Raw genomic sequence first — 19516 nt, 5'->3', positions numbered from 1 at the left:
ATGGCGTATCCTTTCCCTGCTAGGGCCAGGATACGATGGGAATCCTCCCCTAAGGTGGACAAGGCGTTGACACGTTTACCCAAAAGGTAGCACTGACATACCAAGATACAGCTACCCTCAGGGATCCTGCAGATAGCATGCAGAAAAGTACTTTGAAGTCCATTTACACACATTCTGGTACACTACTCAGACCGGCGATTGTGTCGGCAGGGGTTTATAGTGCTGTAGCAGCGTGGACAGATACCTTATCAGTGGAGATTGAAACCCTAGATAAGGATACCATGTTATTGACCCTAGGATATATAAAAGATGCTGTCTTATATATAAGACATGCTCAAAGAGACATTGGTCTACTGGGTTCTAGAGTCAACGCTATGTCGATTTCTGCTAGACGTGTCCTGTGGAACATGCAATGGACAGGTGAGAGGCATATGGAGGTTTTACCTTACAAGGGTGAGGAATTGGGTGGAGAAGGGCTCTCGGACCTGGTCTCCACAGCTATAGCTGGTAAATCTGATCTTTTGCCTTATATTCCCTCACAGCCTAAGAAAGCACGACATTATCAAATGCAGTCCTTTCGGTCGCAGAAAAACAAGAAAGTACGAGGCGCGTCCTTTCTTGCCAGAGGTAAGGGCGCAGGGCACAGCTAGTTCCCAGGAACAGAAGTCCTCCCCGGCCTCTACTAAATCCACTGCATGACGCTGGGGCTCCGCTAAGGGAGTCCGCCCCAGTGGGAGCATGTCTTCGACTCTTCAGCCACATCTGAGTTCACTCACAGGTGGATCCCTGGGCAATAGAAATTGTTTCTCAGGGTTACAAGCTGGAATTCGAAGAGGTGCCTCCTCGACGGTTTTCCTTATCGGCCCTACCGGCTTCTCCCCCAGAAAGGGAGATACTATTAAATACAATTCACACATTGTATCTCCAACAGGTGGTGCTCAAGGTTCCCCTCCTTCAACAAGGAAGGGGATATTACTCAACCTTGGCTGTAGTCCCGAAACCGGACGGTTCGGTCAGACCTAATTTAAAATTAAAATCTCTGAACCTATACTTGAAAAGGTTCAAATTCAAGGTGGAATCGCTCAGAGCGATCGTCGCCAGCCTGGAAGGGGGGGATTTTATGGTGTATCTAGACATAAAGGCTGCATACCTTCATGTTCCCATTTATCCACCCCATCAGGCGTACCTGAGAATTACGGTACAGATTGTCATTACCAATTTCAGGGTAATTGGCGGAAATGATAGTGCTCCTACGCAAGCAAGGAGTCACAATTATCCCATACTTGGACGATCTCCTAATAAGGGCGAGATCAAAAGAGCAGTTGTTGAACAGCGTGTCACTTTCACTGAAGGTGTTACAGAAACACGGCTGGATTCTCAAAATCCCGAAGTCACAGTTGGTTCCTACGACTCGTCTGACCTTCTTGGGCATGATTCTGGATACAGACCAGAAAAGGGTTTTTCTTCCGATAGAAAAAGCTCAGGAACTCATGACTCTAGTCAAGAACCTGTTGAAGCCAAAACAAGTGTCAGTGCATCATTGCACTCAAGTCCTGGGAAAAATGGTGGCGACGTACGAAGCCATTCCCTTCGGCAGGTTCCATGCAAGGACTTTCCAATGGGACCTATTGGACAAATGGTCCGGGTCACATCTACAAATGCATCGGCGGATCACCCTGTCCCCCAGGGCCAGGGTATCTCTCCTGTGGTGGCTGCAGAGTGCTCACCTTCTAGAGGCCGCAGGTTCGGCATTCAGGATTGGATCCTGGTGACCACGGACGCGAGCCTCCGAGGTTGGGGAGCAGTCACACAGGGAAGAAATTTCCAAGGCCTTTGGTCAAGTAAAGAGACTTGTCTTCACATCAACATCCTGGAACTAAGGGCCATATACAACGCCCTACGTCAAGTGGAGACCTTACTTCGCGACCGACCAGTTCTGATCCAGTCAGACAACGTCACCGCAGTAGCTCATGTAAACCGCCAGGGCGGCACAAGGAGCTGAGTGTCGATGGCGGAAGCCACCAGGATTCTTCGCTGGGTGGAGAATCATGTAAGCGCACTGTCAGAAGTGTTCATTCCGGGAGTAGACAACTGGGAAGCAGACTTCCTCAGTAGATATGACCTGCATCCGGGAGAGTGGGGACTTCATCAGGAAGTCTTCGCACAGATTGCAAGTCGTGGGGACTGCCCCAAATAGACATGATGGCGTCCCATCTCAACAAAAAGCTACAAAGGTATTGCGCCAGGTCAAGAGATCCTCAGGCGGTTGCTGTGGATGCCCTAGTGACACTGTGGGTGTTCCAGTCGGTCTATGTATTCCCTCCTCTTCCTCTCACACCCAAGGTGTTGAGAATAATAAGAAAAAGAGGAGTGAAAACAATACTCATTGTTCCGGATTGGCCACGAAGGGCCTGGTATCCGGATCTGCAGGAAATGCTCACAGAAGATCAGTGGCCTCTTCCTCTAAGACAGGACCTGTTGCAACAGGGTCCCTGTCTGTTCCAAGACTTACCGCGGCTGCGTTTGACGGCATGGCGGTTGAACGCCGGATCCTAGCAGAAAAAGGTATTCCGGATGAGGTCATTTCTACGCTAATAATGGCTAGGAAGGACGTGACATCTAAACATTATCACCGAATATGGCGAAAATATGTTTCTTGGTGTGAGGCCAGGAATGCTCCTACGGAAGAATTCCATCTAGGCCGTTTTATTCACTTCCAACAAACTGGAGTGAATTTGGGCCTAAAATTAGGCTCCATTAAAGTTCAGATTTCGGCCTTATCCATTTTCTTTCAAAAGGAATTGGCCTCTCTACCTGAAGTACAGACTTTTGTGAAGAGAGTACGGCATATTCAGCCTCCTTTTGTACCTCCGGTGGCGCCTTGGGACCTTAACGTGGTGTTAAGTTTCCTTAAGTCACATTGGTTTGAACCACTTAGAACAGTGGAGTTGAAATATCTCACTTGGAAGGTGGTCATGTTGTTAGCCTTGGCTACGGCTAGGCGAGTTTCGGAATTAGCGGCTTTATCACATAAAAGCCCCTATCTGGTTTTCCATATGGATAGAGCAGAATTGCGGACCCGTCCTCAATCCCTACCTAAGGTGGTCTCATCCTTTCATATGAACCAACCTATTGTCGTGCCTGTGGCTACACGTGACTTGGAGGATTCCGAGTCCCTTGATGTGGTCAGGGCTTTGAAAATTGACGTGGCCAGAACGGCTAGGATCAGAAAAACAGAAGCACTGTTTGTCCTGTATGCAGCCAACAAGGTCAGCAGCCCTGCTTCAAAGCAGACTATTGCTCGCTGGATCTGTAACACGATTCAGCAGGCGCTTTCTACGGCAGGATTGCCGTTACCAAAATCGGTTAAGGCCCATTCCACTAGGAAGGTGGGCTCATCTTGGGCGGCTGCCCGAGGGGTCTCGGCACTACAGCTGTGCCGAGCTGCTACTTGGTCGGGGTCAAACACCTTTGAAAAGTTCTATAAGTTTGATACCCTGGCTGAGGAGGACCTCCTGTTTGCTCAATCGGTGCTGCAGAGTCATCCGCACTCTCCCGCCCGTTTGGGAGCTTTGGTATAATCCCCATGGTCCTTACAGAGTCCCAGCATCCTCTCGGGCGTTAGAGAAAATAAGATTTTAAACCTACCGGTAAATCTTTTTCTCGTAGTCCATAGAGGATGCTGGGCGCCCGTCCCAAGTGCGGACTTCTTCTGCAAGACTTGTATATAGTTTTGCTTACATAAGGGTTATGTTATAGTTTTCATCAGTCTTGTACTGATGCTATGTTGTTTTCATACTGTTAATGTGCACCGGAATTTTTCGGGTTTTGTGTTTTGGTTTTGGGTTCGGTTCCGCGGCCGTGTTTTGGGTTCGAACTAGAGATGAGCGCCTGAAATTTTTCGGGTTTTGTGTTTTGGTTTTGGGTTCGGTTCCGCGGCCGTGTTTTGGGTTCGAACGCGTTTTGGCAAAACCTCACCGAATTATTTTTGTCGGATTCGGGTGTGTTTTGGATTCGGGTGTTTTTTTCCAAAAACACTAAAAAACAGCTTAAATCATAGAATTTGGGGGTCATTTTGATCCCAAAGTATTATTAACCTCAAAAACCATAATTTACACTCATTTTCAGTCTATTCTGAATACCTCACACCTCACAATATTATTTTTAGTCCTAAAATTTGCACCGAGGTCGCTGTGTGAGTAAGATAAGCGACCCTAGTGGCCGACACAAACACCGGGCCCATCTAGGAGTGGCACTGCAGTGTCACGCAGGATGTCCCTTCCAAAAAACCCTCCCCAAACAGCACATGACGCAAAGAAAAAAAGAGGCGCAATGAGGTAGCTGTGTGAGTAAGATTAGCGACCCTAGTGGCCGACACAAACACCGGGCCCATCTAGGAGTGGCACTGCAGTGTCACGCAGGATGGCCCTTCCAAAAAACCCTCCCCAAACAGCACATGACGCAAAGAAAAAAAGAGGCGCAATGAGGTAGCTGTGTGAGTAAGATTAGCGACCCTAGTGGCCGACACAAACACCGGGCCCATCTAGGAGTGGCACTGCAGTGTCACGCAGGATGGCCCTTCCAAAAAACCCTCCCCAAACAGCACATGACGCAAAGAAAAAAAGAGGCGCAATGAGGTAGCTGACTGTGTGAGTAAGATTAGCGACCCTAGTGGCCGACACAAACACCGGGCCCATCTAGGAGTGGCACTGCAGTGTCACGCAGGATGTCCCTTCCAAAAAACCCTCCCCAAACAGCACATGACGCAAAGAAAAAAAGAGGCGCAATGAGGTAGCTGTGTGAGTAAGATTAGCGACCCTAGTGGCCGACACAAACACCGGGCCCATCTAGGAGTGGCACTGCAGTGTCACGCAGGATGTCCCTTCCAAAAAACCCTCCCCAATCAGCACATGATGCAAAGAAAAAGAAAAGAAAAAAGAGGTGCAAGATGGAATTATCCTTGGGCCCTCCCACCCACCCTTATGTTGTATAAACAAAACAGGACATGCACACTTTAACCAACCCATCATTTCAGTGACAGGGTCTGCCACACGACTGTGACTGATATGACGGGTTGGTTTGGACCCCCCCCAAAAAAGAAGCAATTAATCTCTCCTTGCACAAACTGGCTCTACAGAGGCAAGATGTCCACCTCATCTTCACCCTCCGATATATCACCGTGTACATCCCCCTCCTCACAGATTATCAATTCGTCCCCACTGGAATCCACCATCTCAGCTCCCTGTGTACTTTGTGGAGGCAATTGCTGCTGGTCAATGTCTCCGCGGAGGAATTGATTATAATTCATTTTAATGAACATCATCTTCTCCACATTTTCTGGATGTAACCTCGTACGCCGATTGCTGACAAGGTGAGCGGCGGCACTAAACACTCTTTCGGAGTACACACTTGTGGGAGGGCAACTTAGGTAGAATAAAGCCAGTTTGTGCAAGGGCCTCCAAATTGCCTCTTTTTCCTGCCAGTATAAGTACGGACTGTGTGACGTGCCTACTTGGATGCGGTCACTCATATAATCCTCCACCATTCTATCAATGTTGAGAGAATCATATGCAGTGACAGTAGACGACATGTCCGTAATCGTTGGCAGGTCCTTCAGTCCGGACCAGATGTCAGCATCAGCAGTCGCTCCAGACTGCCCTGCATCACCGCCAGCGGGTGGGCTCGGAATTCTGAGCCTTTTCCTCGCACCCCCAGTTGCGGGAGAATGTGAAGGAGGAGATGTTGACAGGTCGCGTTCCGCTTGACTTGACAATTTTGTCACCAGCAGGTCTTTCAACCCCAGCAGACCTGTGTCTGCCGGAAAGAGAGATCCAAGGTAGGCTTTAAATCTAGGATCGAGCACGGTGGCCAAAATGTAGTGCTCTGATTTCAACAGATTGACCACCCGTGAATCCTTGTTAAGCGAATTAAGGGCTGCATCCACAAGTCCCACATGCCTAGCGGAATCGCTCCGTGTTAGCTCCTTCTTCAATGCCTCCAGCTTCTTCTGCAAAAGCCTGATGAGGGGAATGACCTGACTCAGGCTGGCAGTGTCTGAACTGACTTCACGTGTGGCAAGTTCAAAGGGCATCAGAACCTTGCACAACGTTGAAATCATTCTCCACTGCACTTGAGACAGGTGCATTCCATCTCCTATATCGTGCTCAATTGTATAGGCTTGAATGGCCTTTTGCTGCTCCTCCAACCTCTGAAGCATATAGAGGGTTGAATTCCACCTCGTTACCACTTCTTGCTTCAGATGATGGCAGGGCAGGTTCAGTAGTTTTTGGTGGTGCTCCAGTCTTCTGTACGTGGTGCCTGTACGCCGAAAGTGTCCCGCAATTTTTCTGGCCACCGACAGCATCTCTTGCACGCCCCTGTCGTTTTTTAAAAAATTCTGCACCACCAAATTCAAGGTATGTGCAAAACATGGGACGTGCTGGAATTTGCCCATATTTAATGCACACACAATATTGCTGGCGTTGTCCGATGCCACAAATCCACAGGAGAGTCCAATTGGGGTAAGCCATTCCGCGATGATCTTCCTCAGTTGCCGTAAGAGGTTTTCAGCTGTGTGCGTATTCTGGAAAGCGGTGATACAAAGCGTAGCCTGCCTAGGAAAGAGTTGGCGTTTGCGAGATGCTGCTACTGGTGCCGCCGCTGCTGTTCTTGCGGCGGGAGTCCATACATCTACCCAGTGGGCTGTCACAGTCATATAGTCCTGACCCTGCCCTGCTCCACTTGTCCACATGTCCGTGGTTAAGTGGACATTGGGTACAACTGCATTTTTTAGGAGACTGGTGAGTCTTTTTCTGACGTCCGTGTACATTCTCGGTATCGCCTGCCTAGAGAAGTGGAACCTAGATGGTATTTGGTAACGGGGGCACACTGCCTCAATAAATTGTCTAGTTCCCTGTGAACTAACGGCGGATACCGGACGCACGTCTAACACCAACATAGTTGTCAAGGACTCAGTTATCCGCTTTGCAGTAGGATGACTGCTGTGATATTTCATCTTCCTCGCAAAGGACTGTTGAACAGTCAATTGCTTACTGGAAGTAGTACAAGTGGGCTTACGACTTCCCCTCTGGGATGACCATCGACTCCCAGCGGCAACAACAGCAGCGCCAGCAGCAGTAGGCGTTACACGCAAGGATGCATCGGAGGAATCCCAGGCAGGAGAGGACTCGTCAGACTTGCCAGTGACATGGCCTGCAGGACTATTGGCATTCCTGGGGAAGGAGGAAATTGACACTGAGGGAGTTGGTGGGGTGGTTTGCGTGAGCTTGGTTACAAGAGGAAGGGATTTACTGGTCAGTGGACTGCTTCCGCTGTCACCCAAAGTTTTTGAACTTGTCACTGACTTATTATGAATGCGCTGCAGGTGACGTATAAGGGAGGATGTTCCGAGGTGGTTAACGTCCTTACCCCTACTTATTACAGCTTGACAAAGGGAACACACGGCTTGACACCTGTTGTCCGCATTTCTGGTGAAATACCTCCACACCGAAGAGCTGATTTTTTTGGTATTTTCACCTGGCATGTCAACGGCCATATTCCTCCCACGGACAACAGGTGTCTCCCCGGGTGCCTGACTTAAACAAACCACCTCACCATCAGAATCCTCCTGGTCAATTTCCTCCCCAGCGCCAGCAACACCCATATCCTCCTCATCCTGGTGTACTTCAACACTGACATCTTCAATCTGACTATCAGGAACTGGACTGCGGGTGCTCCTTCCAGCACTTGCAGGGGGCATGCAAATAGTGGAAGGCGCATGCTCTTCACGTCCAGTGTTGGGAAGGTCAGGCATCGCAAACGACACAATTGGACTCTCCTTGTGGATTTGGGATTTCAAAGAACGCACAGTTCTTTGCGGTGCTTTTGCCAGCTTGAGTCTTTTCAGTTTTCTAGCGAGAGGCTGAGTGCTTCCATCCTCATGTGAAGCTGAACCACTAGCCATGAACATAGGCCAGGGCCTCAGCCGTTCCTTGCCACTCCGTGTGGTAAATGGCATATTGGCAAGTTTACGCTTCTCCTCCGACAATTTTATTTTAGGTTTTGGAGTCCTTTTTTTTCTGATATTTGGTGTTTTGGATTTGACATGCTCTGTACTATGACATTGGGCATCGGCCTTGGCAGACGACGTTGCTGGCATTTCATCGTCTCGGCCATGACTAGTGGCAGCAGCTTCAGCACGAGGTGGAAGTGGATCTTGATCTTTCCCTAATTTTGGAACCTCAACTTTTTTGTTCTCCATATTTTATAGGCAGAACTAAAAGGCACCTCAGGTAAACAATGGAGATGGATGGATTGGATACTAGTATACAATTATGGACGGACTGCCACGGTTAGGTGGTATAAAAAAACCACGGTTAGGTGGTATATATTATAATAATAATACAATTATGGATGGACGGACTGCCTGCCGACTGCCGACACAGAGGTAGCCACAGCCGTGAACTACCGCACTGTACACTGGTTGATAAAGAGATAGTAGTATACTCGTAACAACTAGTATGACACTATGACGACGGTATAAAGAATGAAAAAAAAACCACGGTTAGGTGGTATATATTATAATAATAATACAATTATGGATGGACGGACTGCCTGCCGACTGCCGACACAGAGGTAGCCACAGCCGTGAACTACCGCACTGTACACTGGTTGATAAAGAGATAGTAGTATACTCGTAACAACTAGTATGACACTATGACGACGGTATAAAGAATGAAAAAAAAACCACGGTTAGGTGGTATATATTATAATAATAATACAATTATGGATGGACGGACTGCCTGCCGACTGCCGACACAGAGGTAGCCACAGCCGTGAACTACCGCACTGTACACTGGTTGATAAAGAGATAGTAGTATACTCGTAACAACTAGTATGACACTATGACGACGGTATAAAGAATGAAAAAAAAACCACGGTTAGGTGGTATATATTATAATAATAATACAATTATGGATGGACGGACTGCCTGCCGACTGCCGACACAGAGGTAGCCACAGCCGTGAACTACCGCACTGTACACTGGTTGATAAAGAGATAGTAGTATACTCGTAACAACTAGTATGACACTATGACGACGGTATAAAGAATGAAAAAAAAACCACGGTTAGGTGGTATATATTATAATAATAATACAATTATGGATGGACGGACTGCCTGCCGACTGCCGACACAGAGGTAGCCACAGCCGTGAACTACCGCACTGTACACTGGTTGATAAAGAGATAGTAGTATACTCGTAACAACTAGTATGACACTATGACGACGGTATAAAGAATGAAAAAAAAACCACGGTTAGGTGGTATATATTATAATAATAATACAATTATGGATGGACGGACTGCCTGCCGACTGCCGACACAGAGGTAGCCACAGCCGTGAACTACCGCACTGTACACTGGTTGATAAAGAGATAGTAGTATACTCGTAACAACTAGTATGACACTATGACGACGGTATAAAGAATGCAAAAAAAACCACAGTTAGGTGGTATATATTATAATAATAATACAATTATGGATGGACGGACTGCCTGCCGACTGCCGACACAGAGGTAGCCACAGCCGTGAACTACCGCACTGTACACTGGTTGATAAAGAGATAGTAGTATACTCGTAACAACTAGTATGACACTATGACGGTATAAAGAATGAAAAAAAAACCACGGTTAGGTGGTATATATTATAATAATAATACAATTATGGATGGACGGACTGCCTGCCGACTGCCGACACAGAGGTAGCCACAGCCGTGAACTACCGCACTGTACACTGGTTGATAAAGAGATAGTAGTATACTCGTAACAATTAGGATGACACTATGACGGTATAAAGAATGAAAAAAAAACCACGGTTAGGTGGTAGGTATATAATAATAAATAATACAATTCTGGTCGGACGGACTGCCTGCCGTGTGCCGACACAGAGGTAGCCACAGCCGTGAACTACCGCACTGTACACTGGTTGATAAAGAGATAGTAGTATACTCGTAACAACTAGTATGACACTATGACGACGGTATAAAGAATGAAAAAAAAACCACGGTTAGGTGGTATATATTATAATAATAATACAATTATGGATGGACGGACTGCCTGCCGACTGCCGACACAGAGGTAGCCACAGCCGTGAACTACCGCACTGTACACTGGTTGATAAAGAGATAGTAGTATACTCGTAACAACTAGTATGACACTATGACGACGGTATAAAGAATGAAAAAAAAACCACGGTTAGGTGGTATATATTATAATAATAATACAATTATGGATGGACGGACTGCCTGCCGACTGCCGACACAGAGGTAGCCACAGCCGTGAACTACCGCACTGTACACTGGTTGATAAAGAGATAGTAGTATACTCGTAACAACTAGTATGACACTATGACGACGGTATAAAGAATGCAAAAAAAACCACGGTTAGGTGGTATATATTATAATAATAATACAATTATGGATGGACGGACTGCCTGCCGACTGCCGACACAGAGGTAGCCACAGCCGTGAACTACCGCACTGTACACTGGTTGATAAAGAGATAGTAGTATACTCGTAACAACTAGTATGACACTATGACGGTATAAAGAATGAAAAAAAAACCACGGTTAGGTGGTATATATTATAATAATAATACAATTATGGATGGACGGACTGCCTGCCGACTGCCGACACAGAGGTAGCCACAGCCGTGAACTACCGCACTGTACACTGGTTGATAAAGAGATAGTAGTATACTCGTAACAATTAGGATGACACTATGACGGTATAAAGAATGAAAAAAAAACCACGGTTAGGTGGTAGGTATATAATAATAAATAATACAATTCTGGTCGGACGGACTGCCTGCCGTGTGCCGACACAGAGGTAGCCACAGCCGTGAACTACCGCACTGTACACTGGTTGATAAAGAGATAGTAGTATACTCGTAACAATTAGGATGACACTATGACGGTATAAAGAATGAAAAAAAAACCACGGTTAGGTGGTAGGTATATAATAATAAATAATACAATTCTGGTCGGACGGACTGCCTGCCGTGTGCCGACACAGAGGTAGCCACAGCCGTGAACTACCGCACTGTACACTGGTTGATAAAGAGATAGTAGTATACTCGTAACAATTAGGATGACACTATGACGGTATAAAGAATGAAAAAAAAACCACGGTTAGGTGGTAGGTATATAATAATAAATAATACAATTCTGGTCGGACGGACTGCCTGCCGTGTGCCGACACAGAGGTAGCCACAGCCGTGAACTACCGCACTGTACACTGGTTGATAAAGAGATAGTAGTATACTCGTAACAATTAGGATGACACTATGACGGTATAAAGAATGAAAAAAAAACCACGGTTAGGTGGTAGGTATATAATAATAAATAATACAATTCTGGTCGGACGGACTGCCTGCCGTGTGCCGACACAGAGGTAGCCACAGCCGTGAACTACCGCACTGTACACTGGTTGATAAAGAGATAGTAGTGTACTCGTAACAATTAGGATGACACTATGACGGTATAAAGAATGAAAAAAAAACCACGGTTAGGTGGTAGGTATATAATAATAAATAATACAATTCTGGTCGGACGGACTGCCTGCCGTGTGCCGACACAGAGGTAGCCACAGCCGTGAACTACCGCACTGTACTGTGTCTGCTGCTAATATAGACTGGTTGATATTTAAAGAGATATTAGTAGTATACAACAATACTATACTGGTGGTCAGGCACTGGTCACCACTCCTGCAGCAAAAGTGTGCACTGTTAATTAATATAATTGTACTCCTGGCTCCTGCTAACAACCTGCAGTGCTCCCCAGTCTCCCCCACAATTAATTATAAGCTTTTAATTTATACATTGATGACTGTGCAGCACACTGGGCTGAGCTGAGTGCACACAGACTGAGTCACACTGTGTGACTGACTGTGCTGTGTATCGTTTTTTTTTTCAGGCAGAGAACGGATATAGCAGAGAGAAGTGAACGGATATATTATATTAAATAAAAGTTAACTAGCAACTGCACTGGTCACTGACTGTGGTAAACTAACTCTGTCTGCGACTCTGCACAATCTCTCTCTATCTAATCTATCTATCTCTATTCTAATGGAGAGGACGCCAGACACGTCCTCTCCCTATCAATCTCAATGCACGAGTGAAAATGGCGGCGACGCGCGGCTCCTTATATAGAATCCGAGTCTCGCGATAGAATCCGAGCCTCGCGAGAATCCGACAGCGTCATGATGACGTTCGGGCGCGCTCGGGTTAACCGAGCAAGGCGGGAAGATCCGAGTCGCTCGGACCCGTGGAAAAAAAAGTGAAGTTCGTGCGGGTTCGGATTCAAAGAAACCGAACCCGCTCATCTCTAGTTCGAACGCGTTTTGGCAAAACCTCACCGAATTTTTTTTGTCGGATTCGGGTGTGTTTTGGATTCGGGTGTTTTTTTCAAAGAACCCTAAAAAACAGCTTAAATCATTGAATTTGGGGGTCATTTTGATCCCATAGTATTATTAACCTCAATAACCATAATTTACACTCATTTCCAGTCTATTCTGAACACCTCACACCTGACAATATTATTTTTAGTCCTAAAATTTGCACCGAGGTCGCTGGATGGCTATGCTAAGCGACACAAGTGGCCGACACAAACACCTGGCCCATCTAGGAGTGGCACTGCAGTGTCACGCAGGATGGCCCTTCCAAAAAATACTCCCCAAACAGCACACGACGCAAAGAAAAAAAGAGGCGCAATGAGGTAGCTGTGTGAGTAAGATAAGCGACCCTAGTGGCCGACACAAACACCTGGCCCATCTAGGAGTGGCACTGCAGTGTCAGGCAGGATGGCCCTTCCAAAAAATACTTCCCAAACAGCACATGACGCAAAGAAAAAAAGAGGCGCAATGAGGTAGCTGTGTGAGTAAGCTAAGCGACCCTAGTGGCCGACACAAACACCTGGCCCATCTAGGAGTGGCACTGCAGTGTCACGCAGGATGGCCCTTCCAAAAAATACTCCCCAAACAGCACATGACGCAAAGAAAAAAAGAGGCGCAATGAGGTAGCTGTGTGAGTAAGCTAAGCGACCCTAGTGGCCGACACAAACACCTGGCGCATCTAGGAGTGGCACTGCAGTGTCAGGCAGGATGGCCCTTCCAAAAAATACTCCCCAAACAGCACATGACGCAAAGAAAAAAAGAGGCGCAATGAGGTAGCTGTGTGAGTAAGCTAAGCGACCCTAGTGGCCAGCACAAACACCTGGCCCATCTCACGCAGGATGGCCCTTCCAAAAAATACTCCCCAAACAGCACATGACGCAAAGAAAAAAAGAGGCGCAAGCTCTTCCCGTCCAGTGTTGGGAAGGTCAGGCATCGCAACCGACACAATTGGACTCTCCTTTGGGATTTGGGATTTCGAAGAACGCACAGTTCTTTGCTGTGCTTTTGCCAGCTTAAGTCTTTTCTTTTTTCTAGCGAGAGGATGAGTGCTTCCATCCTCATGTGAAGCTGAACCACTAGCCATGAACATAGGCCAGGGCCTCAGCCGTTCCTTGCCACTCCGTGTCGTAAATGGCATATTGGCAAGTTTCCGCTTCTCCTCAGACGCTTTTAATTTTGATTTTTGGGTCATTTTTTTACTGATCTTTTGTGTTTTGGATTTTACATGCTCTGTACTATGACATTGGGCATCGGCCTTGGCAGACGACGTTGATGGCATTTCATCGTCTCGGCCATGACTAGTGGCAGCAGCTTCAGCACGAGGTGGAAGTGGATCTTGATCTTTCCCTATTTTTTTAACCTCCACATTTTTGTTCTCCATATTTTGCGCACAACTAAAAGCCACCACAGGTATACAATGTAGATGGGTGGATAGTATAGTATTATATTACTTATGGACGACGAGTAACGACACAGAGGTAGGTACAGCCGTGGCCTACCGTACTGCTGCTTATATATATAATATACTGTATAACGGACCTGGTGGACACTGTCAGCAGACTGCTAAACTAGTATGAAGAAAAAAACAACAACACAGGTATATAATGTAGATGGATGGATAGTATAGTATTATATTACTTATGGACGACGAGTGCACTGACGACACAGAGGTAGGTACAGCCGTGGCCTACCGTACTGCTGCTTATATATATAATATACTGTATAACGGACCTGGTGGACACTGTCAGCAGACTGCTAAACTAGTATGAAGAAAAAAAAACACCACAGGTATACAATGTAGATGGATGGATAGTATAGTATTATATTACTTATGGACGACGAGTGACGACACAGAGGTAGGTACAGCCGTGGCCTACCGTACTGCTGCTTATATATATAATATACTGTATAACGGACCTGGTGGACACTGTCAGCAGACTCCTAAACTACTAGTATGAAGAAGATAGAAAAAAAAACCCCACCACAGGTAGGTAGGTATACAATTATGGACGAGCACTGACGACACAGAGATAGCCACAGCCGTGGACTACCGTACTGCGTCTGCTAGTATAGATAATATACTAAATATATTACTACTGTAGGTATATAATATAATGACGGACCTGGTGGACACTGTCAGCAGACTCCTAAACTACTAGTATGAAGAAGATAGAAAAAAAAAACCCACCACAGGTAGGTAGGTATACAATTATGGACGAGCACTGACGACACAGAGATAGCCACAGCCGTGGACTACCGTACTGCGTCTGCTAATATAGAGATGATAAAGATGATAGAGATGAAAAAAAATATATATAACACTACTGTAGGTAAATATTTATATAATATAATGAATGACGGACCTGCTGGACACTGTCAGGAGAATGCGTTTATACTATAGAATAAAAAAAAAAACACCACAGGAGTGTTTAACTTTTTCAGGCAGACAATATACTGGTGGTCACTGGCAGCAAAAGTGTGCACTGTACTCCTGCTATAACTGCACCCCAGTCTCCCTCACAATTCAGCTGTGTGAGCAGTGAGCACTCAGCACAGTCAGATATACATAGATGATATATCATGCAGCACACTGAGGCTGAGCACAGATATGGTATGTGACTGTGTATCGTTTTTTTTCAGGCAGAGAACGGATTATAAATAAAACTGGTGGTCACTATCAGCAAAACTCTGCACTGTACTGAGTACTCCTAATGCTCCCCAAAATTAGTAAATCAAGTGTCTCTCTAATCTATTCTAAACGGAGAGGACGCCAGCCACGTCCTCTCCCTATCAATCTCAATGCATGTGTGAAAATGGCGGCGACGCGCGGCTCCTTATATAGAATCCGAGTCTCGCGAGAATCCGACAGCGGGATGATGACGTTCGGGCGCGCTCGGGTTAACCGAGCAAGGCGGGAGGATCCGAGTCTGCTCGGACCCGTGCAAAAAAGGCTGAAGTTCGGGCGGGTTCGGATTCCGAGGAACCGAACCCGCTCATCTCTAGTTAGTATATCACAAGTTATATGGTGTGATTGGTGTGGCTGGTATGAATCTTGCCCTTGGATTAACAAAAATCCTTTCCTCGTACTGTCCGTCTCCTCTGGGCACAGTTTCTCTAACTGAGGTCTGGAGGAGGGGCATAGAGGGAGGAGCCAGTGCACACCCAGATCCAAAGTCTTTCTTAAAGTGCCCATGTCTCCTGCAGAGCCCGTCTATCCCCATGGTCCTTACGGAGTCCCAGCATCCTCTACGGACTACGAGAAAAAGATTTACCGGTAGGTTTAAAATCTTATTTTTCCACTCATCCTTACTGGATCAGTGGGAATGTTATCCCTGGCTATAAATACACGTGTGAGATACTATACTAACAGCTTGACACAGAGGTCACTGAGAATAGTAAAAAATTTGCTGGCTTGGTGATGTATTAAATGGATGATTACGAAAACGTATCACGAGTGATTTGTTAGTAGTTGCTTAACAACATTAAAGAGTGTAAATAGTTAGAACTCAGTAGCTGCCTGTAACACGTCTTCCAAATGCCATTATTGTTTCTGCTGTATAACCAAACCTCTTCCACCTCTAAATGTTCTCATGCTATTTGATTCATCGTCACAGCAGATATTTACTCTACAACGCCGCCTTTTTTTTCTGACAGTGATACTCTAGTGAATGTTTTAGCACAGATGACAAGGAGCTCTTAGTCACACAGATAAGATGTAAATGGATCAGAGCCAAAACGTATACAAGACTTTCACTGCCAGAACGGAAAACATTTTTCCTGTCCTTAACAGGAGATGATCACTTTCCCACAAACAAAAGAAAAATGAATGCATTAAATTATAAATCTTCTATAACCTAAATCTATGTCTTGATCATAGGATTATTTACATGTCTCGAAGTTTCATTTCTCAGGAGAGTGGTAATAATAATGAACACATTCTAGGCCCTTTTCTTATATTTTAATCTTAAGGGCAATTAAATTAAAAGTGATGGCCACAAAGTACTGGAAAAATTGTTGGAACATCGGCACCTCATGTCTACCAATATATCACATTTGTCCATACATCGCATAGAGATGCGCAGGAAAATGTGCTGTGCTGCGGTACGATGATTCTCAGTGATGTGTGCAGGTGAGATCTGAATTGATCCTTTAATTTGAACAATGGTTCTTACAGTGACTTTATTATACATTAAATATACTAATATTTGGGTGTAGTATGTTATGTCGGCAGTCGGGCTCCCGGCGGCTAGCATACCGGCGCCGGAATCCCTACCACTGGCATACCGACAGCTGGGTGAGCGCAAATGAGCTCCTTGTGGGCTCACTGCACTTGCCACGCTGCGGGAACAGCTATCTATTCTCCCTCCAGGGGGGGTCATGTAGGGAGAAAAGCAAAAGGATATGAAATATTTAGAATTTTCTGCGATAAAGAAAATGGAAGTTTGAAGTGAACCAGACATGAGTGAATATGCAAGACTTTTGATAATGGACTCTGATCAGGACAGGCGCAGCGGGGGAGGAGCTGCAACTACAGTAGCAGTGAACAGTGCAGGAATTCTGTATGTGACTACACCATACATACTCTATGCTTGCTGGGGCACTTTAGTAGTAAGTTATTCCACTGCTTTTGAATATTCTGATAACTGAAAGAGGCAAACCCTATACATAAGCATAGTCTAAACCCCAAATGGCAAACCAAGCATAGTTTGGTGCAAGTGGGGTCTGTTACACTATGTCAGCTATTCATCAGACATAACAAAAGGGGCAAAGCACACAAGATACTCAAGTAAAGGGGTATTCATTAAATAGCTATTTGTAGACCCAAACAGGAATCACACATGTTATTTTGATGTACAGTAGTACTGGCTTTCTTGGTGGAGGGCAAGTTCAAGAGCAATTAGTAGCCTCTAGTGAGTAGTGAGTAGAAATAAGATTGTTCTAAGTAGTACATTATACTGTAGACTACTAAAACAAAGTAAATTATTTCCTCATTGCTGCACAAAGATACAGTATATACACCTGGTTGCAAGGATGGAAGGGATTAGATCAGTCTTTATTCCCTGAATCCCTTATAAATTTTAACGTTGACAAAACTGTGTTAGCTGCATGGTGACTTCTGACTAGATGGCCATGGAACCTGTCCACTCAGATCTGTCTTTCCATTAACACAACACTTTCTCTTACCCTCTGATAGTATCATATTCAGTACAGAAAAAATAACTTTCCTGTGGCTGATTTTCCCTGTCTGGAAGTCCCACTGATATTACACTTGAAGTTCAAGGCTAGTGTCACCTCCAATTCCCCAAGATGGATATCTCTGTTACTATCTTTGTGAAATATTAGGGGTGGTCTTCAGTTTGCCGGCAGCCGGGCTCCCGACGACCAGCATACCGGTGCCGGAATCCCGACCGCCGGCATACCGACAGCTTTTCTCCCACAGGAATAGAGGGCCTTAGATGGCAAACATGTTTTGGTGGGGTTTTTTTTTTACATAAAATCTTTTTTATCTGCTGATATCAAGGGATGTTGTCACTTACCTTCATTTCTTTATCGATGGAGCAGAGTTGATATTAAAATGGCAGACAGAAGTGGGGAGGGGTTTGCAAATTACCTGTAACCATACCTGAACCTATCTGGTAATAGAAATTCAGAGAATTAGTTTACATATGTTTGCAAACACATGTTTAAGCTGCTGCGCCACTTCAAGGCTTCTCCGATGTCAGCAGTCCTAACACTACATAATAGCATTTCCCACATAGGGCCATGTAATTTGTCACAGTAGACCTCATGATAAAGGCTATTACTAAAACACATCCAGACAGAGAGCTAACTTACCCAGGAGCCACCCCCAGGATCTCCCATTGGCACTACAAGGAACAGCATGCCTTCCAAATACTGCTCCTATTCAATGCCTCTTGCACACAAGCAGACAAACAATGGTAGTTGCTCGCTCATTCCTGGAGATAATTATGTATCAGGTGCTGGAAAGGGGGAGGGGTCACAGACAAACAGACAGAGGAGGTGGGGGGGTTGCAAATCCCACCCCTACATTTCCCTTCAGCACACTAAAAATTACCTGTAACCATACCTGAACCTATCTGGTAATAGAAATTCAGAGAATTAGTTTACACATGTTTTCAAAAACACATGTTTAAGCTGCTGCACAACTTCAAGGCTTCTCCGATGTCAGCAGTCCTAACACTACATAATAGCAGTGCCCACATAGGGCCATGTAATTTGCCACAGTAGGCCTCATGACATGGCCCTATGTGGGCACTATTATGTAGTGTTAGGACTGCTGACATTGGAGAAGCCTTGAAGTTGCGCAGCAGCTTAAACATGTGTTTGAAAACATGTGTAAACTAATTATCTGAATTTCTATTACCAGATAGGTTCAGGTATGGTTACAGGTAATTTTTAGTGTGCTGAAGGGAAATGCAGGGGTGGGATTTGCAACCCCCCTCCCCTCTTTGTCTGTGACCCCTCCCCCTTTCCAGCACCTGATACATAATTATCTCCAGGAATGACCGAGCAACTACCATTGCTTGTTTGCTTGGTATTAGAATGGAGCAACATAGTTACCTATATAATGTTGTTATGGAGAGCAGTAATTTATAGATATGTCCAATGTTCCCTAAAACTGAGCAATCTAGAAATGAAACAATGTAATATTGGTCTAAAGAAAACTCTGCTGATTAGCTGCATTTGGGAAGTTTCTGTTCAGTACATCCTGCACAATGGATTTTTTATATATCAGATTGGATAAACCTAGAGGGAACAGTGGTTCTGATCTTTTGTGCACAAAAGTTATTGTCTTTATATAATTAATAGCCTTCGCCAAGAGAGCGACTTTGATGTTAGTTGAGGGGGAGGCAAGATCTTTTATTAGAAGATTAGTCTGATCACAAAATATTGAGATGACTACTGATATAAGGTGTTTATGCAATTGCATATTGCACACAAGTGACTGATGATGTCATTACAAATGTAGAGTATATACTCAATGAGTTTGTAAAAGTTTGTAGACATACAGTACCAATGTGTCATAAAAAAGCAACACAATTTTAGG

Source organism: Pseudophryne corroboree, chromosome 3 (assembly GCF_028390025.1).
Source record: "Pseudophryne corroboree isolate aPseCor3 chromosome 3, aPseCor3.hap2, whole genome shotgun sequence".
NCBI classification, from domain to species: Eukaryota; Metazoa; Chordata; class Amphibia; order Anura; family Myobatrachidae; genus Pseudophryne; species Pseudophryne corroboree.
This window is presented reverse-complemented; position numbering follows the sequence as displayed.